Genomic DNA, 22704 nt, shown 5'->3' with positions numbered 1-22704 from the left:
CTGTACAGCCTCTCGCTTAAACAATAATTTCTCTGGCACTGCTGGGTTGTTTTTTTTTTCAGATTTACATTGAGCTAAATCAGGCCGTGAATTTTTGTTTTTCTCTTTATCATCATCCATCCCAATTAGTGGGTCTTCTTTCTGACACGGTGCCAAATTGTTACATTCATCTTCTTATCCTTTGCAAAATACATTTTGTACACCTGGAAGAGGTTATACAGTTCTCCTTTTTTAAGACACCTTTCTTTTAACAATTTACTGGCTTAGCTAATAAGGGAGTCAGATATTTGTTATTCCCATTTCATGTAAATGGGCGAAAAAAAAAAGATGGTTTCTAAGCAAAAAGTTTACAACCTAAATAAAGTAAAGGGAAGAAACAACACTGGTATTGCCAGTTAAAAATGTGACAGCACAGGTCAGCAGCATGTGCAGTCTTACAGTCGGTGCCTCAGAGATGAATTATCGTGCATTTGTCTGGCTTTGTGTAGGCATCATGTTAGAGCTGAGTTTTAGAAGTATCTGAACATGTCTCTGCAAGTGCTTACAGAGAGTCTCTGACAGGTGTGACAAGAAAAGCTGAAGGTACTTGTTTTAAAGTTTAGCAACTGGGTAATAAAGGCTGTCATCGTTAACACAGAGGAGTCGGTGATGGCTCAGTACTGGGGTGATTGGAAGTGAAACAGAACCTGGAAAGGGTCTGGAAGTAGAGTCTTGCAGTTTATGTGCTCTGCAGTGGGGACTGGGAGGCCAGTGGGAAAATGCAGGCAGCAGAGGATGGAATGGTCAGCACCAGGAGCTGGGCTGTGTTATCTTTGCAAAATTGTCTTTGCAGAAACTTTTTAGAAGGATACGAAGAGATGATGGTGGGACTCAGTAAGGCCAGAGGAAAGGGCATGAGAATAGGCAGGAGGAGAACTCATAAAAGGTGCCTAAGTGGGAGAATGGGTTGTAAATGCCATGTTTTAAAGCACCATTCACTGACTTTGCACAAAATTTAAGCAGTGTTAATTTTGAGATAGTCCCAGGAAAGGCTACAGCCCCACTGGAAGGTGACAGAAGATCTCCAGTGAAGGGGTTTGAACGCTAGAGAGGAAAAACGAGATCAGTTCTGCCTGTGGGGATCTTCAGATGACAAGTTGGCATTTGTGAGGTGTCTGAAAAATAGACAAAAATTTCAGTGTGACGGGCAGAAGTCAATCCATCAGTCCTTCACACACGTGTCTTGGAAACTGAACTGAGTTTGTGTTCACGGAGGGCAAAAAGAGGGTGAGGACAGAGCACCCCTCTCAGACTTCTGCAGAGAGCACGAATGGGACATGTAGAAGACAGGCAGAAAAACATGGGAGTACAGGATTCTTGGGAAAACTGCCTTGAAAGTAGCTGAGAGCTGAAGAAGTCAAGTTGGCATCAATGTTAACTGGACAGGGTCCATTTGAAGTGAATGAATCTGCCTTTACGGATGTGCAGAAAGTGGATGCTGAGCTGGAAAAGAAATCCTGGTTGCTGCTTTGGGACTCAAGGCACAAGACAGGGAGCTGAGGGAGTTTCCAGGCAATGGGGAGGTCACTGGGATTTATGGTGGAACTGTAGTAAGTAATGAGGAATGATTCCACATTCTTAAAGCAAGAAGCCATAGTTATTACTGTGCTAGAGAGCTTTTATTCCACAGAGTTTTACAAATGCATTCTGATGGCAGGGACAATGCCATAATTGGGAACATCTGTAGCATTTGCCCAGGCAACACCAGTTAACAAAAGATACTTTTCTTTTTAATTTAGTAAAATATACCAAACTGTTTGAAAGTGAACTGATGGTGGGAGCGAGAGGAGAGAAAAGCTGGTGTCATTTTCGTTTTCTAAACAAGTAGAATAAATGATCTTTAGAATTCAGCGCAGCAGCTATTGAATTTTTCATCCTGAGATCCCATAAAAGATGTGGATGTACAACAAACACACCTCCCACAAAAGCAACCAGGTGAGAAAGGCCCAGTGAGACGTGGATAACTGAATTTCCTCTGACAGAAGAAGTGATTGGCAGATCAATAGCCAAAAAAATCCAGCTCTTGAGAAATCTGTGAATATTCAGTTACAACTGCTGCAGATGGCAGTTCCTCTCTGTGAGTGCTTCTACCCCTTACAGGAGCTAAAGAGTGAATTTATTCCTCTTTATTGGCCTATTGACCCTTATGTTTATGTCCTAGAATACGGATTTACTGTTGGAAATTCCAAGTTACTGTGCATGCACACATATCCCACCATAGTATATACACAGTGTAACATGTAGAGAATGGATACATATAGTTTTTCCTTTTAAAAAGTGCATATAGAGGGTACTGAAAGGAAAAAATAATCATTTCTTGTTCGAAAGCAGGTCGGCTCAGGAGCTGAGCAGCCAATTTGTGAGCTGTGAGGCACCACCAGATGTGAGGTTTCTCTCTGTGACCCTGCCAGACCTTCTGCCCTCCCTGGTTTCGTTGTGCCCTGATGTCAGGTCACATAACACATCTCTCACGTCTCCAGCAAATCCAAAAAAGGGCTGTTCTTTTACTGGGCTTTTCCTGGCTGGCTCACAGAGCTTGGCACAGGCCACCCCAGCACTGAACTTACTCCCCACTAAGCACTTAATTGCAGGGAGTTGTGTTGCCTCCACACTTGGAGCAGCGTCCTGATGACACATCACCTCCACCTCGGGAGGATCTTTAAGAAATCCTTTAGACCGATGCTTTGTGCTGCTACCTTGTGACTGTTGGCTGTAAATACACCCGTGGAGAGTTCCTGTCTGCTGGGTTTCACACTCACAGCTCCTCTGACACAGGAAAATATATAGACTTGTTTTCGTGAAATGTTGGTGCTTGGGATTCTTTTTAATTACTTCTGAATTCTGTTACACAGTAAAAAGGCCTTGTAGGTTCAGTTAACATTTTCACTTTATAATTCTGACAGTGCAATATAGTACAATTGAATTAATCAGGTTTTTCTGTGTTTCTGTTACAGAGATTTTGAGGGTCTCAGTTAAATCATCCTATTTGCAGACTGATTACTAGGGAGGGAATGTATCACTCTGGGTTTAAATTATCTTGCTGGGAACAGATTTTAATCTTTCCTTCTTTTTTCTATGGAGTCCTGTGGATATATTATATCTTATTCAACTCTGTTTTCAAAATGTTTTCTATTTTTGCCTGTTTAATGAGGCATGTCAAATGTTCCTCACTTTTTGCACTTTAGAAATCTGTAGAATTAATTTCCTTTCCTGCTATTTGTCAGGGGGAAGGATTAAGGATTTGTTTTACTTTTTCCAAAAGAAAACCTGAGCGTGCAATCTTTCATACATGAGCAATTTTTTTCCCTACGTTTGTCTAGCATTTAGCATGATGGGTTAGTTGGAGATACCAGCTTCTCAGCTATGCAGTGCTGGGATGTAGAAATTTGGCAAAGTCTCAGATCTCCAGGGGACCAGACTGGTGGGGACAGGCTGTGCTCAGAACTGTTTGCTGTCGAACTCAGCCCAGCGATGTTTCGCTGCTGCTTTCTGGTCTCTTTGCTGAGCTCCCCGTGAGGTTTCTGGACATCAGATCTGGGGCACAGAGGGCATTTCCCTGCCAGCTCAGCCCCAGCTCCTCATTCCTCAGGAATGAGCAGGATTTCAAGCCCATCTCTGTGCCTGGGACCGGGAGTTCTCTGCCCTGGGTGTGTGCGGGTGCTTTGGCTCAGCAGCGTGAGCACCTGACATCAGGGCTTGGACTCTTTTCCAAGAGCCATTGAACTAAAATTTGGATGATTTAACACCTGACTTGGGGACACCAAAGTAGTTATCACGCTGAAGGTCACACTCGATCACTCTGGTCATGATGAATATGAGACCATGAGGCAGCTCAGGGGAAATCTTCTTTATTTTTATGAGACACTCCAGGATCCCACCATTCTTGTGGAATATATGGGTAAATGGGTGCTGCAGGGAGGTGGTTCTTTTCTCCATGTCTGGTTTAGTAGGAAATAAAATAAAGGCTATGAAGAAATCCAAGGTGTATTCAGCCTGGAAAGCTGCAGAACTCCTTTCTTTGTCACTGTGTGAAAAAAGGACAGGTAGGAAAGAGAGAAGGAAGAGAAGTGTTTAATCCTCCTGTGTGACACTACTTAGATAAATACTTCCCAGATTAGCTGTCAGACCACTAACTACTACACTCAGTTGTGGTCTGCTCCTACACATGCAGTTTGGTTGAACTTTCACATTTTCTCTGAAGAGCTGATTTATGTCTGGTAACCAATCCAAATTACATATTCTGTAACAGGACACTTGTTTTCTTATCTCTCTTTCTACAAGCTATTGTTTTTCAATGAAACCAACAACAGCAAAGGTCAGGATTTATGCAATAACATGAACTAGGAGTACAAATAGGGAGCTGGAATAGGAGCTGGAAGCCAACCATGAACCAGGGCAAGCTCTTTTTCCTTCTTGCAATGTATCATTTATCCAGGAAGGAACGTTTCCGTCCCCTGTACATACCATCTCTATATACACCGCTGGGGATGTGTAATGTTGCTCTTAGTAAGAACATTCTCTTTATTTTCTATCTCGCTGCTGTCAATAAATCATCTGTTAAATGAATCAGGCCTTGTGAACTTGTACTGCCAAGATTGATTTTTGCGTGACGTTTCTTCGGGAAATGAATTAAATCTTAGAAAGAAAAATGTGTGCACAGTGGCAAAGTGTGCTTTCACAGGGAGAGTATTTATGATGAATAGAAGCAAGATAGAGTACACATGCTTCACAGAACACATTCTTGTAATGATGCACGGTACTAATATGATCTGAAGTAAAGATGGTAAGATCAGAAGCTTTCAATGCAGAAAGATTACCATTTCCTTTGAAAGCGTTATTTACTGGAAATTCCTCAGATAGTTTTCGAAATACATTGAGTTCTTTCATTGTAATTTACATAAGTCCTTATTTTTTTTGGCTCTCCTCAGTATCCATCAAAATAATTGGGCTTTCAACAGTGCTTTGTACAGAGAGGTGGGTATGAATCCAAGGGCGATTTTTTCTCTTTACTGGCTGCCTTTATGACAACCAAAGGAGGCTCCTCTTGCATTATTACTTTATGGGGGTAAAGTAAAAGACCCTGTGAGTCTGCCTGCTATGCAAGAGAGTGAATGTGTGTGTCCTTCACCTGTTGTTACAGAGATACTTAAATCCAGTCTCCTTTTGCTGTCAGTGAAGGTTTCGGGCAGAGGAAAAGAAAAAAATTCCCAGTGACTCCTTCTCCAAGATTTTCTCAACATTAGAAGTGCATTTCTGTGATCAGTCGTAGCAAATGTAGTAGGAAATGATTTTTAATCCTTTTGCAATGAGACACACGTAAAACAGCCTGTGGTCATTAGCTCACAATGAAATAATGGCACTTTGTTCCTTTAGTGGGAACTGCTTTTCCTGACAGTGACAGGGATGGTAAATATTGTACTAAAGGCCTGTAACCTACGGATACTTTAATATCCAGGAACTTGTGTCAGAATGGGAAAAGTACATTCCAGCTCTATAGTGAATTAAAAATCAAAACATTAAAAGGGCCAGAGTGTGAAATGGTATCCCTGCCTCCTTAAGGAGCATCAAAGGAATAAAGAAATGTAAAAGGCACAAGACAAACTTTTGGAGGGAGGCTCTGGTGTACAAATGGTTCCAGCAAAATCCTATTCCAGCCATAAATCCACTCAAATTTGGTTCTTAATATTTGAGAGCATTGTGTTCCCTTACCAAGATTACTCCACCCCTTGGTTGTTCCCTGTTGCCCTGATTGCTGTGTTACTGTGCTGTATTTCCTCCTGGTATTTGTGCATTTCTGGATTTGGAAGGTGCAGTAGTGCAGAAATAGTTCTGATTTCTTGTCAGGGGATCTTTGCAATCCACAGGGGAGCTATGTTGTCTCATTTGCACTTTCTTATTGAATTTCAATCAGTTTTCCCAACAATTTGCTGGAGGAATTCCCGTGGGACTTCTTCAAATGCTCCCAGCCCCACGCTGTCCAACAGCTCCTCATTTTCTCTTCTAGGGTTGCCTGTGTTTTCTCATTTAAGAATAATTCACCACATGACAACATTTTACATTAATGAAGCCCTGGTGGTATCAGTTGTGATGACATTCAGTAGGGAACACAGAAAATAAGCACAAGGATATACACAGTATAAAATAAAAATCAACTGATGTGCAAAAAAGTTAATGAGGGGGAAAAACAGTTTCTGCTGGCATATGCTGACTCACGAGTATCTCCCTCTCCATCCCGCTCAAGCGTGGGCAAATTGGATTTATCTGTCACTTTTCAAGGGTCCCTGAGGACAAGAATAAAGATGGTGGGCTCTGCTAAAAATTAAGTGAATCTACTCAATTGTTTCCCCCTTTTTTCTGTTTCATAGAGTACCAATTCCTGGAAGAAGGAGCCTTTCTAATAAATTCCTGGATGCCTCTTGCTGCTTTTAGGCAGCATCTGAAATCCCAGCAGGGACTGTGAGAAGAATGTGGGGTGATTTTTTTTCTGTGGGAGAGCAGATCAGTGCTGGTGTTCAGTGTCCCTCTGGGAGTGCCCTGTGCTAGACCCACACAGGCTGCACAGTGAGAGTCCTGTTTTTCACTTCTGTACAATGTTCTGTGCTGAGTTTCCTCAGGTAGCAGCTGTGATCATCTATCATGAGGGTGGACAGCCCAGACCTCACCTCCAGAACAGGCATCTCCAGCACACACTGGCATTTGGATCTTGCTACCCATAAAAATAGTACCTTTTCTCATTAAAACAAACAAAAAAANAGTCTGACAGCAGAAGTGGTGCAATACAGTCCTACAGTATTGTACAAGATGGGCCAAGCACAGATGGCTGTATTGCATCCTGTACAGCCTCTCGCATATAGAATAATTTCTCTGGCACTGCTGGGTTGTTTTTTTTTTCAGATTTACATTGAGCTAAATCAGGCCGTGAATTTTTGTTTTTCTCTTTATCATCATCCATCCCAATTAGTGGGTCTTCTTTCTGACACGGTGCCAAATTGTTACATTCATCTTCTTATCCTTTGCAAAATACATTTTGTACACCTGGAAGAGGTTATACAGTTCTCCTTTTTTAAGACACCTTTCTTTTAACAATTTACTGGCTTAGCTAATAAGGGAGTCAGATATTTGTTATTCCCATTTCATGTAAATGGGCGAAAAAAAAAAGATGGTTTCTAAGCAAAAAGTTTACAACCTAAATAAAGTAAAGGGAAGAAACAACACTGGTATTGCCAGTTAAAAATGTGACAGCACAGGTCAGCAGCATGTGCAGTCTTACAGTCGGTGCCTCAGAGATGAATTATCGTGCATTTGTCTGGCTTTGTGTAGGCATCATGTTAGAGCTGAGTTTTAGAAGTATCTGAACATGTCTCTGCAAGTGCTTACAGAGAGTCTCTGACAGGTGTGACAAGAAAAGCTGAAGGTACTTGTTTTAAAGTTTAGCAACTGGGTAATAAAGGCTGTCATCGTTAACACAGAGGAGTCGGTGATGGCTCAGTACTGGGGTGATTGGAAGTGAAACAGAACCTGGAAAGGGTCTGGAAGTAGAGTCTTGCAGTTTATGTGCTCTGCAGTGGGGACTGGGAGGCCAGTGGGAAAATGCAGGCAGCAGAGGATGGAATGGTCAGCACCAGGAGCTGGGCTGTGTTATCTTTGCAAAATTGTCTTTGCAGAAACTTTTTAGAAGGATACGAAGAGATGATGGTGGGACTCAGTAAGGCCAGAGGAAAGGGCATGAGAATAGGCAGGAGGAGAACTCATAAAAGGTGCCTAAGTGGGAGAATGGGTTGTAAATGCCATGTTTTAAAGCACCATTCACTGACTTTGCACAAAATTTAAGCAGTGTTAATTTTGAGATAGTCCCAGGAAAGGCTACAGCCCCACTGGAAGGTGACAGAAGATCTCCAGTGAAGGGGTTTGAACGCTAGAGAGGAAAAACGAGATCAGTTCTGCCTGTGGGGATCTTCAGACGACAAGTTGGCATTTGTGAGGTGTCTGAAAAATAGACAAAAATTTCAGTGTGACGGGCAGAAGTCAATCCATCAGTCCTTCACACACGTGTCTTGGAAACTGAACTGAGTTTGTGTTCACGGAGGGCAAAAAGAGGGTGAGGACAGAGCACCCCTCTCAGACTTCTGCAGAGAGCACGAATGGGACATGTAGAAGACAGGCAGAAAAACATGGGAGTACAGGATTCTTGGGAAAACTGCCTTGAAAGTAGCTGAGAGCTGAAGAAGTCAAGTTGGCATCAATGTTAACTGGACAGGGTCCATTTGAAGTGAATGAATCTGCCTTTACGGATGTGCAGAAAGTGGATGCTGAGCTGGAAAAGAAATCCTGGTTGCTGCTTTGGGACTCAAGGCACAAGACAGGGAGCTGAGGGAGTTTCCAGGCAATGGGGAGGTCACTGGGATTTATGGTGGAACTGTAGTAAGTAATGAGGAATGATTCCACATTCTTAAAGCAAGAAGCCATAGTTATTACTGTGCTAGAGAGCTTTTATTCCACAGAGTTTTACAAATGCATTCTGATGGCAGGGACAATGCCATAATTGGGAACATCTGTAGCATTTGCCCAGGCAACACCAGTTAACAAAAGATACTTTTCTTTTTAATTTAGTAAAATATACCAAACTGTTTGAAAGTGAACTGATGGTGGGAGCGAGAGGAGAGAAAAGCTGGTGTCATTTTCGTTTTCTAAACAAGTAGAATAAATGATCTTTAGAATTCAGCGCAGCAGCTATTGAATTTTTCATCCTGAGATCCCATAAAAGATGTGGATGTACAACAAACACACCTCCCACAAAAGCAACCAGGTGAGAAAGGCCCAGTGAGACGTGGATAACTGAATTTCCTCTGACAGAAGAAGTGATTGGCAGATCAATAGCCAAAAAAATCCAGCTCTTGAGAAATCTGTGAATATTCAGTTACAACTGCTGCAGATGGCAGTTCCTCTCTGTGAGTGCTTCTACCCCTTACAGGAGCTAAAGAGTGAATTTATTCCTCTTTATTGGCCTATTGACCCTTATGTTTATGTCCTAGAATACGGATTTACTGTTGGAAATTCCAAGTTACTGTGCATGCACACATATCCCACCATAGTATATACACAGTGTAACATGTAGAGAATGGATACATATAGTTTTTCCTTTTAAAAAGTGCATATAGAGGGTACTGAAAGGAAAAAATAATCATTTCTTGTTCGAAAGCAGGTCGGCTCAGGAGCTGAGCAGCCAATTTGTGAGCTGTGAGGCACCACCAGATGTGAGGTTTCTCTCTGTGACCCTGCCAGACCTTCTGCCCTCCCTGGTTTCGTTGTGCCCTGATGTCAGGTCACATAACACATCTCTCACGTCTCCAGCAAATCCAAAAAAGGGCTGTTCTTTTACTGGGCTTTTCCTGGCTGGCTCACAGAGCTTGGCACAGGCCACCCCAGCACTGAACTTACTCCCCACTAAGCACTTAATTGCAGGGAGTTGTGTTGCCTCCACACTTGGAGCAGCGTCCTGATGACACATCACCTCCACCTCGGGAGGATCTTTAAGAAATCCTTTAGACCGATGCTTTGTGCTGCTACCTTGTGACTGTTGGCTGTAAATACACCCGTGGAGAGTTCCTGTCTGCTGGGTTTCACACTCACAGCTCCTCTGACACAGGAAAATATATAGACTTGTTTTCGTGAAATGTTGGTGCTTGGGATTCTTTTTAATTACTTCTGAATTCTGTTACACAGTAAAAAGGCCTTGTAGGTTCAGTTAACATTTTCACTTTATAATTCTGACAGTGCAATATAGTACAATTGAATTAATCAGGTTTTTCTGTGTTTCTGTTACAGAGATTTTGAGGGTCTCAGTTAAATCATCCTATTTGCAGACTGATTACTAGGGAGGGAATGTATCACTCTGGGTTTAAATTATCTTGCTGGGAACAGATTTTAATCTTTCCTTCTTTTTTCTATGGAGTCCTGTGGATATATTATATCTTATTCAACTCTGTTTTCAAAATGTTTTCTATTTTTGCCTGTTTAATGAGGCATGTCAAATGTTCCTCACTTTTTGCACTTTAGAAATCTGTAGAATTAATTTCCTTTCCTGCTATTTGTCAGGGGGAAGGATTAAGGATTTGTTTTACTTTTTCCAAAAGAAAACCTGAGCGTGCAATCTTTCATACATGAGCAATTTTTTTCCCTACGTTTGTCTAGCATTTAGCATGATGGGTTAGTTGGAGATACCAGCTTCTCAGCTATGCAGTGCTGGGATGTAGAAATTTGGCAAAGTCTCAGATCTCCAGGGGACCAGACTGGTGGGGACAGGCTGTGCTCAGAACTGTTTGCTGTCGAACTCAGCCCAGCGATGTTTCGCTGCTGCTTTCTGGTCTCTTTGCTGAGCTCCCCGTGAGGTTTCTGGACATCAGATCTGGGGCACAGAGGGCATTTCCCTGCCAGCTCAGCCCCAGCTCCTCATTCCTCAGGAATGAGCAGGATTTCAAGCCCATCTCTGTGCCTGGGACCGGGAGTTCTCTGCCCTGGGTGTGTGCGGGTGCTTTGGCTCAGCAGCGTGAGCACCTGACATCAGGGCTTGGACTCTTTTCCAAGAGCCATTGAACTAAAATTTGGATGATTTAACACCTGACTTGGGGACACCAAAGTAGTTATCACGCTGAAGGTCACACTCGATCACTCTGGTCATGATGAATATGAGACCATGAGGCAGCTCAGGGGAAATCTTCTTTATTTTTATGAGACACTCCAGGATCCCACCATTCTTGTGGAATATATGGGTAAATGGGTGCTGCAGGGAGGTGGTTCTTTTCTCCATGTCTGGTTTAGTAGGAAATAAAATAAAGGCTATGAAGAAATCCAAGGTGTATTCAGCCTGGAAAGCTGCAGAACTCCTTTCTTTGTCACTGTGTGAAAAAAGGACAGGTAGGAAAGAGAGAAGGAAGAGAAGTGTTTAATCCTCCTGTGTGACACTACTTAGATAAATACTTCCCAGATTAGCTGTCAGACCACTAACTACTACACTCAGTTGTGGTCTGCTCCTACACATGCAGTTTGGTTGAACTTTCACATTTTCTCTGAAGAGCTGATTTATGTCTGGTAACCAATCCAAATTACATATTCTGTAACAGGACACTTGTTTTCTTATCTCTCTTTCTACAAGCTATTGTTTTTCAATGAAACCAACAACAGCAAAGGTCAGGATTTATGCAATAACATGAACTAGGAGTACAAATAGGGAGCTGGAATAGGAGCTGGAAGCCAACCATGAACCAGGGCAAGCTCTTTTTCCTTCTTGCAATGTATCATTTATCCAGGAAGGAACGTTTCCGTCCCCTGTACATACCATCTCTATATACACCGCTGGGGATGTGTAATGTTGCTCTTAGTAAGAACATTCTCTTTATTTTCTATCTCGCTGCTGTCAATAAATCATCTGTTAAATGAATCAGGCCTTGTGAACTTGTACTGCCAAGATTGATTTTTGCGTGACGTTTCTTCGGGAAATGAATTAAATCTTAGAAAGAAAAATGTGTGCACAGTGGCAAAGTGTGCTTTCACAGGGAGAGTATTTATGATGAATAGAAGCAAGATAGAGTACACATGCTTCACAGAACACATTCTTGTAATGATGCACGGTACTAATATGATCTGAAGTAAAGATGGTAAGATCAGAAGCTTTCAATGCAGAAAGATTACCATTTCCTTTGAAAGCGTTATTTACTGGAAATTCCTCAGATAGTTTTCGAAATACATTGAGTTCTTTCATTGTAATTTACATAAGTCCTTATTTTTTTTGGCTCTCCTCAGTATCCATCAAAATAATTGGGCTTTCAACAGTGCTTTGTACAGAGAGGTGGGTATGAATCCAAGGGCGATTTTTTCTCTTTACTGGCTGCCTTTATGACAACCAAAGGAGGCTCCTCTTGCATTATTACTTTATGGGGGTAAAGTAAAAGACCCTGTGAGTCTGCCTGCTATGCAAGAGAGTGAATGTGTGTGTCCTTCACCTGTTGTTACAGAGATACTTAAATCCAGTCTCCTTTTGCTGTCAGTGAAGGTTTCGGGCAGAGGAAAAGAAAAAAATTCCCAGTGACTCCTTCTCCAAGATTTTCTCAACATTAGAAGTGCATTTCTGTGATCAGTCGTAGCAAATGTAGTAGGAAATGATTTTTAATCCTTTTGCAATGAGACACACGTAAAACAGCCTGTGGTCATTAGCTCACAATGAAATAATGGCACTTTGTTCCTTTAGTGGGAACTGCTTTTCCTGACAGTGACAGGGATGGTAAATATTGTACTAAAGGCCTGTAACCTACGGATACTTTAATATCCAGGAACTTGTGTCAGAATGGGAAAAGTACATTCCAGCTCTATAGTGAATTAAAAATCAAAACATTAAAAGGGCCAGAGTGTGAAATGGTATCCCTGCCTCCTTAAGGAGCATCAAAGGAATAAAGAAATGTAAAAGGCACAAGACAAACTTTTGGAGGGAGGCTCTGGTGTACAAATGGTTCCAGCAAAATCCTATTCCAGCCATAAATCCACTCAAATTTGGTTCTTAATATTTGAGAGCATTGTGTTCCCTTACCAAGATTACTCCACCCCTTGGTTGTTCCCTGTTGCCCTGATTGCTGTGTTACTGTGCTGTATTTCCTCCTGGTATTTGTGCATTTCTGGATTTGGAAGGTGCAGTAGTGCAGAAATAGTTCTGATTTCTTGTCAGGGGATCTTTGCAATCCACAGGGGAGCTATGTTGTCTCATTTGCACTTTCTTATTGAATTTCAATCAGTTTTCCCAACAATTTGCTGGAGGAATTCCCGTGGGACTTCTTCAAATGCTCCCAGCCCCACGCTGTCCAACAGCTCCTCATTTTCTCTTCTAGGGTTGCCTGTGTTTTCTCATTTAAGAATAATTCACCACATGACAACATTTTACATTAATGAAGCCCTGGTGGTATCAGTTGTGATGACATTCAGTAGGGAACACAGAAAATAAGCACAAGGATATACACAGTATAAAATAAAAATCAACTGATGTGCAAAAAAGTTAATGAGGGGGAAAAACAGTTTCTGCTGGCATATGCTGACTCACGAGTATCTCCCTCTCCATCCTGCTCAAGCGTGGGCAAATTGGATTTATCTGTCACTTTTCAAGGGTCCCTGAGGACAAGAATAAAGATGGTGGGCTCTGCTAAAAATTAAGTGAATCTACTCAATTGTTTCCCCCTTTTTTCTGTTTCATAGAGTACCAATTCCTGGAAGAAGGAGCCTTTCTAATAAATTCCTGGATGCCTCTTGCTGCTTTTAGGCAGCATCTGAAATCCCAGCAGGGACTGTGAGAAGAATGTGGGGTGATTTCTTTTTTCTGTGGGAGAGCAGATCAGTGCTGGTGTTCAGTGTCCCTCTGGGAGTGCCCTGCGCTAGACCCACACAGGCTGCACAGTGAGAGTCCTGTTTTTCACTTCTGTACAATGTTCTGTGCTGAGTTTCCTCAGGTAGCAGCTGTGATCATCTATCATGAGGGTGGACAGCCCAGACCTCACCTCCAGAACAGGCATCTCCAGCACACACTGGCATTTGGATCTTGCTACCCATAAAAATAGTACCTTTTCTCATTAAAACAAACAAAAAAACCCCCAATAACCAACTGGGAGCTCATTAATTTTAGATTTGAACAAACTTAAAGAGATGGAATAGTGTCAGAAGAACAGAATTGTGTAAAAGTAGAAGTTTTATCCTATGAACCACCAAAACTTCATGTATTTTAAAAGAATTTTAAAATACATGAATTTTTAAAGAATGTTATCAAATAATAATAAATCTCTCTGTTTACCATGACACTTTACAAAAATTATCTACTGCCAGTGCATTTTTTTTCTTAATTCAGTTTGAATCCATCTGTGATTGCACAAAGAACTGTAAAAACTAGAGACCTCTTACAGCTCATTTCATATATAACCATATTTTCAACTTCTTTTGGAGACGTGTTGCATGTGCTTATGCTTCTCCATAGGCATTCTGTGAAATCATCTTGTGCTTTTGTTTTTCCCTGTATATAATCTTTTCATTTATACTCTTGGCTGTTGCTTTCCTGCTCCAATTGAACATAAATAGATCTGCCCATTTCTTCTCAAATGCTGTCAAATTACTAATTTTACTTCCTGAATTTTGCTCCTTCCAGCTCAGGGCCATTTCCATTATGGAAGGTAGCAGCTGCCCTTAGCATCAACAGCTCAAGTTATTTCCAACTACTGTAATTCAGAACATTTTTACTGAACGTCAGAATCTAAAATTTCTCTCTGTTCAGCAAGTGGAGCAAAACAATCTCTTGGATGTGGAGAAGTTCAGCAGGTTGTCTTAACATTTTCAGCTATGGCTTTGGAAGGTCTGTAGGAAACAATTCCATTTAATACTCAAATATACACACCATGATACTGCTTGTCTAAAAATAATTGTCCCTCAGTTCCTTCATTTTAACCCCAGTGAGTTTTGTTTGTGCTCTCAATTATTCTTCCAGCTTTGCTTCTTTATTATTCCCAATGCCTTAGAGTGCAATATCTGCTGAGCTGTTGGCAGCAAAGTCAGGTATCTGTGAAACCCTCCCATGGGCTGTGAGCTGCTTTTTTAGCACTGCTTTAAACTCAAACCAGGGTTCATTTTCTCTAACAAATCATCCCTCTTGCAAAGACCAGCCAATGCTCAACAAGCCAAGGCTAAAGCCAACTGGAATGTCTTCTCTGAGGCTGGTGCAGAAGACACTGGATGCCAAGTCAAGGACATCTGTTCAGAGTGTAAAAACGGAGAGGAAGGAAGAGGGAGGGAGGAAGGAAGGCAGGAAGGAAGGCAAGAGGGGATGTGATGACTCTATAAAGCCTTTTTTCATCCAGAGAACTGCATGAACTGCTGGAAAACTCCATTCAGTCAGACATTTTTATTTGCTCTGCTTTAGTTTTCAGTTGATGTAACTCCCTCTATTCCACCCTTCAGGTGATATGAGAGAATTTGAATGAGAACATCAGCTGGCAAGTGAATTTTGGGAGGCTAAGAATCATGCAGGAGATAACATTTTAATTAGTACCTGACGTGGCCAGAATGGCACAAGGGACATTGCTCCCACAAGCTTCCTGCTCAGCTTGACAGTCCCCCACCATCTTATAGTTGGGATGTATTTAAAATAAAACTCCAGGCTTCTTAATCACCTGGCAAAGATGAACTTTGCAGGGTTTTCCCAATTAATGTGAGCACAAAAGGAACCAGAGTTAAGCACCATGAAAGCAGATGTACACTTTGCCTGCAGCATTAACAGGGAGCTTTGCAGCTCTCAATCTTTGTTTGCACAGGTCTGGCTGAGCTTTGTGTTTTATATGTCCCATTTTAAAGAAGCTTCAGATCAAAGCCTATTTCGTCTTCCCAATAGCTCAGCTGCTCCTGCAATCATCTGAAAATCTGAACTGCAGGATCTTGGCATCTGCTGCTGTATTTATAAGACAAGGCAAAAACAAGTGACAGAAGGATCAGAGGTGGTTATAGGCATAGGTGTCAACCCTGGGAAAGAATAGCCAGGGAATGCCAAAAATGCAGCAAGACAGATATATCCACGTAGAATTTTGTCATGGAACGTTGGTGACTACAGGAGGGATTTGAGAGGGAAGTCATGCAGTGATCAAACCAGCAAGGCGTGTTTGGAATGCAGAACCTTTCCTTCTAGTAATAGTAAACAATCCATTCCTTTCTACTTCATGAAATTATTGGCATAATACCTCACTTCTTATTGTTAGAAGAACTTGCCTGAGGCCTCAATGAGAAGAGCAAATGAGAGCATCGCTCCTTCCAGCCACGAGCGGTGCAATAATTGTGAAGGTAATTATCTCTGGAGTTGCATCACCAAAATGTCACCTATAAAACACCAGGGAGTCATATCCAAGTCACATGGAGGTGTGTATGTTTAGCTGCATCTCTGTGTGGTCGAACTGGAAGTGGAGGGTTAGCACAGCACTGAGTTCATCTTGGTGCTTAGTTTCAAATCAGCTCCTGCAGCAGAGGTGTTTTGAACATTATTTTCCATGACTGGGAGCAGACCCACCCCCCCTTTAGTCTGAAAGATGCTACAATTTTTTTAACATTATCCTTAAAAGCTGTTTAGATAATCAACACACATGTGGACACAATCATAGCAGGGTGAAAGGAGTTGTTGACTTACCTACAGGAGAGAAAATGAATGTAGTGGTTGAAATTGCTGCATTTTCTTTTTATAAAGTATATAGAATGTAAAGAATAACATAAAATACAGTACAAAGGATGAGTGTTATCTCCTCTCAACCTCCATGCTATCAGCCATTTCTGTCAAACTTTTTAAAGTGTTATTACGTTGTTCTTAAGTATGTGTTTTACCATATAATTTTGTTGTGTTAGTCTTCAAAAAATACGAAAATGAGAGGGTTTTTTTTTCCTTTTTGAATTGCTGAAATAATTTCTGTCCTATTTCTAGCTGGAGGAATTGGGCAATGTCATGGAAGTTCGTGCTATATCACATTTAAATCAAAATTAAATGGACTGGTCCTCCAGACTCACAGGACAAATGCCTGGCCCCTTTGTTACCAATGACACTGTTACCAATACATGGTAACATCATAATAATAAGAGCTGGTAACATAATAATACCAACAGCTGGTTTCTGCTCGTGAGCCGAGCAGCAAACAGGGCCAGATTCCACTAATGCACCCCCTCCCTCTTGTTGCTCAGGGAATACCAAGGCTGAAATTTCAGCCCATGGATTGAGATGGGCTCTCTTGCAAAGTTTTCCATTTCTTATTTTCATTGTGTGAAAATAAGGTGTGGCTGCTCACCTCAACCACAACGCCTTGGTTCTGCTCCATGGCAGGACATTTGCATCTTTAAGCAGGTGATTCAAAAACTAGTGAGAAGTTCCTAAGCTGAATTCTGTCATGGCAGATTTAATTTGGGTGAAAAGGACACTAACCTGAGTAACTCAATATGTACTTTTTTAAAGCTTCTACTTTTTACCTTTTTTTTAATTATTATTATTTTTTGCATTCTTATATATTCATTTGCAATTTCCCTTCCTCTACAGTACAGAAAAGCTGAAGCTATCCCAGCTCTCAGGGAATGTTCACATGCTCCACTTTGGCATTCAGGGAATAGGGAATCTGTTCCTCAGTCTCTACCTAAGACACTATTTAGCCTATTTATATAACAATAATATCAATCAAAAAAAACAGTCTCTGGTAATGTAACTGGCAGTAATTTAGCACTATTTGTGAAAATCATTATTAGAATAATGACAATAGTAGCAAGAAGGCAAGAGACAGATGACAGAGAGATGACAGGGAAGTCAAATGAAACAAAAGCTGTTACACACATATTGTGAATCTGTTTGCATGGTTTACTTATTGGGAAACAGTGTAATGTATCATTGTAACCTTTTTCCGGACAACATGGACTTCTTGCTTGCCACATAGTGCCAGAACATTCTGGCAGCAAGTGAAACACGAATACAGTACTGCAGCAATGTGCTTCCTAAGTTTTGTTTAGAGTTCACTGCTGTAGGGGTTACAAGGCTTGTTTGGTTATTTTGTTAGTGGATGAAGATTTTACAGTATTGCTTTGCTAGGCTGGAATAAAAATGGGATGTGACTCAGTATTGATTTAATCTTATACATCTACAGGTAAGTTCAGTTGTAATGTTGATTTCTATCACCAAGTACTATTGAAAGTCCCTATCTGAAAGAGTGAAATTAAATATTATCCTGCTAATTTTCACCACCTATGTAAACAGTGTCTGTAAAGCTGAAAAAGTCCAAGGCCTATGAAAACCTGACCCTTTAGAGCATGCTAATGGCTTTCCATTAGGTCAGATTAATGTTTTCTGCTTAGTGAAAATAGGTATTTAGCAAAAGTGCTTTCAGTTTGTTAGGAATAAATAACTGCTGGACCAATTCCCTCACCCTTGGGAATAAATCTGCACTTTCAGTGCTTGCTAATAAATCAGTTCTGCAGGATAATTCCTCACATCTGCAGATTCAGATCTGGGGGTGTGGGTTGGGTCCAGCAGCACACAGATCCTCCATGGCTCAGAGAAGGGACAGGTTCTGCCGCTGTCCCTGGTCCCACTGCCATGGCAGGTGCAGGGCACTGGCTCTGGGATCAGGTAAGAGAGCTGGGTGTTTAAATCCTGCCTCTCCATCCCCAGCTGGAGCAGCAGCCATCCCAACCTGCTGCACGCTGGGAAGTCGTGGGTGTCGTGGAAGAGCATCAGCAGTGAGGGGTCCAGGAATTAATGTTCCACAGGGATCTGATGTCACGTGGCTGCTCAGGCAGAACTTTTGGTTACATGTATAAAATAGCAAGTACAAAGCCTTGTGGGTTGTTCTCTTTTTAAAAGGTGTAGGAAATGACCTGAAGGCAGAGTCTCTTCTCTTGAAGAAGACACACACCAAAGGGAAAATACCTCTTTGCACGTGTTTGCACTCGGGTCTGTGTCACAGCACCAGAGCTTTAAATGGCTGCTGACAGTTGACAGGACAGATTTTGGTTGTTAGAGAGAGACTATGGAGAGGTTCCTCCCTTGGTGATTCTCTTCATCCTGGATTTTTTTAATCAGTGCTTCGAGCCATGTCAACATCCATATTGTTTGCAGCCCCAGTGTTCTCTCCTTATAAATCTCCAAATAGCAAGAGACCCATTATCACATCCACTCCTCCTACAGCCCTGCTCTTGTCCTCTGAGGAATGTGACTTGAAACTTCTATTAATAGTAAAGAGGTACATTTGCACTGCATTTTTTATGAAGAGGGTTCTTAAAAATGCTTTAAAACTTATACTAATGGAAATTTATATATGAGGGTCTTAGATCTGAGGGTCCTCAGAGCTATGCTTTCTAATTGTTTGATATGTAACATAATGGGTCCTACCACCAGAAATAAAACATGAAGTGCTCTGGTTCCTGGAACCCAGCTGGAGGCTGGGCCTTTGTATGAAACTTGTTCCCTCTGTATGTCAATCCACTTTGAAGTGTCCCAAAACAAACAAATTCAGAATGATTATAGGCTGCTGATAATGTTCAAATAAATGAAATAGAATGCAGTTCCATCAGGTAGAGAGGCAGGATATTTTTAACCAGGTACAGTGGCGTTAAAATAAAATTTAACACAAGAAAAGGTAAAATAATGCTTCCTCTATTTTAATGTGCAGGAGAAAGTAAGATTGAGGGCGTTAAATACTTGAATAGAAATTTATCTGAACTTTGCATAAAATTTTTGAAGTCTTGTCCAGGAATTTATTATTCACTCCATATTAACAGCAAAGTTGGTTCCTGTTTGACTCATGAAACAGCATTTATCCTTGTGAAGAAAGACTGCAGTCCTAAGAGAGAACCTCAACACCTTATCCACTGTGGAATCATCTTTAAGCAGCATACTTAAGGAGTATCTCAGTTATTCACAAAAGAACTATCCAGAATGCACAAAACTCCAGTTCTGGGCTTCCTGTCAAGTTATGCCTCAGACTGAATTCCAAGGGAAATCCGCAGGGTTTGGGGTCAGTGAAAACAAGAGAAATAAATCATCCAGAGTCCACCCTCAAAGACTGTCCTCAGAGGGAGTGAGGGGGGCAGTCCTGGAGAAAGATGCAGCACAGAGGAGGCTCCAAGCCTGTTCTGGCTCCATCAAAATCAAGGGAATGTCAGGGAATGACAGAAGGATGCAGGGTTCCTCTGTCTGAGCAGCTGTAGGGTATATGTAGCTGATGTAGCTCAGGGATTGCAGCTGTTGGGTAAAGGCACAGGACTGGTGTAAGTAGGGATGTCCATGGGCATGGAAAATCTCAACATGGTTAGTTACAGACATGGAAAAACATGTAACAATTCATTACAAATGGCATTTTACAGATCCTGTTGTGTTTGTGTGGTTCAACTGTACAGAGGAGTTGTTTCAAGTCTGATTTGCCACTAATTAATTACTTCTGTTTACCATTAATTAATTGCTTCTGTCCCACCTACACTGTGCATTCAGTCCTGGCCTCAGCTGCAATTTAAAAGCATGGATTCCAATTACCTCAGTCAATGCAGTTTACAGCAAATGCCCACTTTGTGGGATTTATTTTAGAGCCCTCAGTCTGGCCCTGGGAATGCCTGGGAATCCTGCAGGGTGCTGAGGCTGGGAGAGGTGGAGCAGGAGCTTCTCCCACACTGTGAGTTTGGGAGCAAATGCTGGATCCCTCAAAGCTGTGAGTTGCTGTGGTCTCTAGGGTTGGCTTTGTATTTGGAAGTACAAAAATCTGAATAAGGAAAATCGCTCTAGAGAGTGTTTTATTTGTTATTTTCTTTTTTTCTGGGCCTTGATTGCCTGTGAAGCTCAGTGTACCTGTGCCCAAGGCATGGTAAGGGGCCAGGAAGGCACAGGAATGGCTCTTTGTGGTCCAGAGTTCCAGCCTTGGCTTCCTAAAGGTGATATGTGCCACAATAAAAGCATCAGACCTGCACAATAAAATTACATTACTCATTTCTTGGACAAATGAATCCTCTTTTTTTTTTTTCCACCCACCTGACATAATCAGGAGTCAAAGCTGTTTTTGTGTGTGCAGTTTGACTGGAGATACACTTGTGAAATACTCTGAACATATGGATAACCTGTCACATGCATGAAGGATTGGCTAAACAACACTTGTGCACTGTATTTCTCTTTTTTTTTCCTTTCCAAAACTGATTTTTGAAGGACAAGGCAGAAGGGAAGAAAAGACACTGCCTTCTTTTAATTGGGAAAGATGAATTATTATCAGTACACTCCTCAGGAAACATTTGTGAGACAGGTTATTGAAAAGAAGGTTTTTAGGGTCTCTCATGGTGCTGTAGTGGCCTCATAATATTTTGACAAAAATTATGCCTGATGAGAACCAGTTGCTGACAGTTCATTAGGGAATGCAGGAACAGCATCATAAAAGAAGCTTCTGCATCACTACTAACATGTATTTAAGTGCCCAACTCCTGTTGAAATTACCAATTGCATGGTGGAAATTTCTCTTATTTTTTTGGATCTAAATTCATAAAATAAGAAATCATTTGTGCCTGTCTAGACCTAGTTCATAGCTGAACAATTATCAATGATAACATTAGTTTTCTTCCTACCTTCCCCCCTCCAGACACTTCCTAATGGGGCCTCATTACAGGCAGGATGATGGAATTTGTTCTGCTATTGCTTCTGTTGTGATTTTTCTCTGATAAAAGACTTTGTTTGTGAGTGATAGCCAAGGAAGGAAGAGCAGCATGAAGTGTTCCTTATAGAAGAGATGGCATGGTGGGCTCAGAAATCCTATCTTGGCTTTGCTTTTAGCTTTCAAAGATAAGATAGTTTACAATGAGTAAAATATAATGTCAATTTAAGTGAGAAAATAAAGTGGTAAAGTTTTTCATTAAGGTAAGCCACTTTAGAGTTAATATCGCATTGTCTTTCATTTATTTTACATTAACTGTTGGGGTTTTTTTCTCTAAGACCTGATATTTCCATACCTGTACTCAGTAAGAAGGCATAGTGATCTTCATATTTTTATCTTCAGTAGGAAAATTCATCAAATTCTTCCAGCATTATGGGGAAAAAATGGGGAAATCTTTCTTCTTCTCCCCTCTCAAATGCTAAAATAGTTCCCACTTAGAAAAGGCTGTAATTTTTATTTTTAACTTTAGAGTTATTCCTGTCCCAGAATAAAGTGGGAGAACAAACAAAGACTCAGCACAGCCATGAGATCTCTGCAAGTTCCTTGCACTCACTGGAGCAGTGAGTTTAACCTGGGAGAGCTGTGGGGCTCAATTGTTCTTCAACAAGGTGGAAGGAGGAGCATTATAATGTGCAGTGAGATGGAGAAGCCATATTGTGCCTGTGAAGGATGCCTGCCTCTACAGCATAAAATCCTCCTCTGTATTCCAAGAAATGTCATTTAAAATGTAGAACGAGTGCACAGCAGGAATAATAAAATTGCCTGAGCATGTGAATTTTAAGCACTAAACATGATACAGAAACAAGAATATTTTTTCTGACAGAAACTGGTGACTAATGCAGCTTTCTTCCTTAAAAATATTTGCTTCAGCTGGATGTTAATCTCTTGGCAGAAATTTCTGGGAAAAAAAAAAAAAAAGAAAATTAAATATTTCTCAGTAAAAATTTATAAGAAAATAAATGTTTTACCTCGCTAACAAAATGGAATTGACAACCTTCAGAGGTGGCAGAGCCTTACTTGCAGTAGAACTAGAGCAACATGACAATTTTTTTTCTGTATATAAATAAGTATATATATTTCCTATTACTGTGATAATAGCCTTACACTAAGCCAAATGTGGCTATAAATTATTCCCAGCATCTTGTTCGAGTAGCATGTCTAGGCAAGTATGTCCCTCCTCCCCATCTGTCTGACTGATATTTTTCTCTGAAATCCTAAAAGGTGAAAACATTTAAGTTAAACAGTCACATAGCTCTAATTTCAAACCGGTGGGTAGCTCTGCGTGGCACTTCTTCCATCACAAATCATGTCACCTTTGGAGGAAGTACTTGAGCCCAACTTATAATTCATGATGACTTATATTTTCTTTTTAACTTGCATCCTTCTCTTATCCCTCAGGGCTCTTAATGAGGAGAACTTCACAACCACAAACACGACTTTTCTAATG

The 22704-nt window shown here is 41.1% G+C and overlaps 1 protein-coding gene across 2 annotated transcripts in view; it reads left to right on the top strand.

Annotated features, from left to right (window-relative positions):
* SPOCK1 (sparc/osteonectin, cwcv and kazal-like domains proteoglycan (testican) 1) overlaps positions 1-22704 on the top strand; it is a 275034-nt gene that overhangs the window by 234612 nt on the left and 17718 nt on the right. The window lies entirely within an intron of this gene.

The sequence above is a fragment of the Lepidothrix coronata genome, unplaced genomic scaffold (assembly GCF_001604755.1).
Source record: "Lepidothrix coronata isolate B3197 unplaced genomic scaffold, Lepidothrix_coronata-1.0 Scaffold144, whole genome shotgun sequence".
NCBI lineage: Eukaryota > Metazoa > Chordata > Aves > Passeriformes > Pipridae > Lepidothrix > Lepidothrix coronata.
This window is presented reverse-complemented; position numbering and strand designations above follow the sequence as displayed.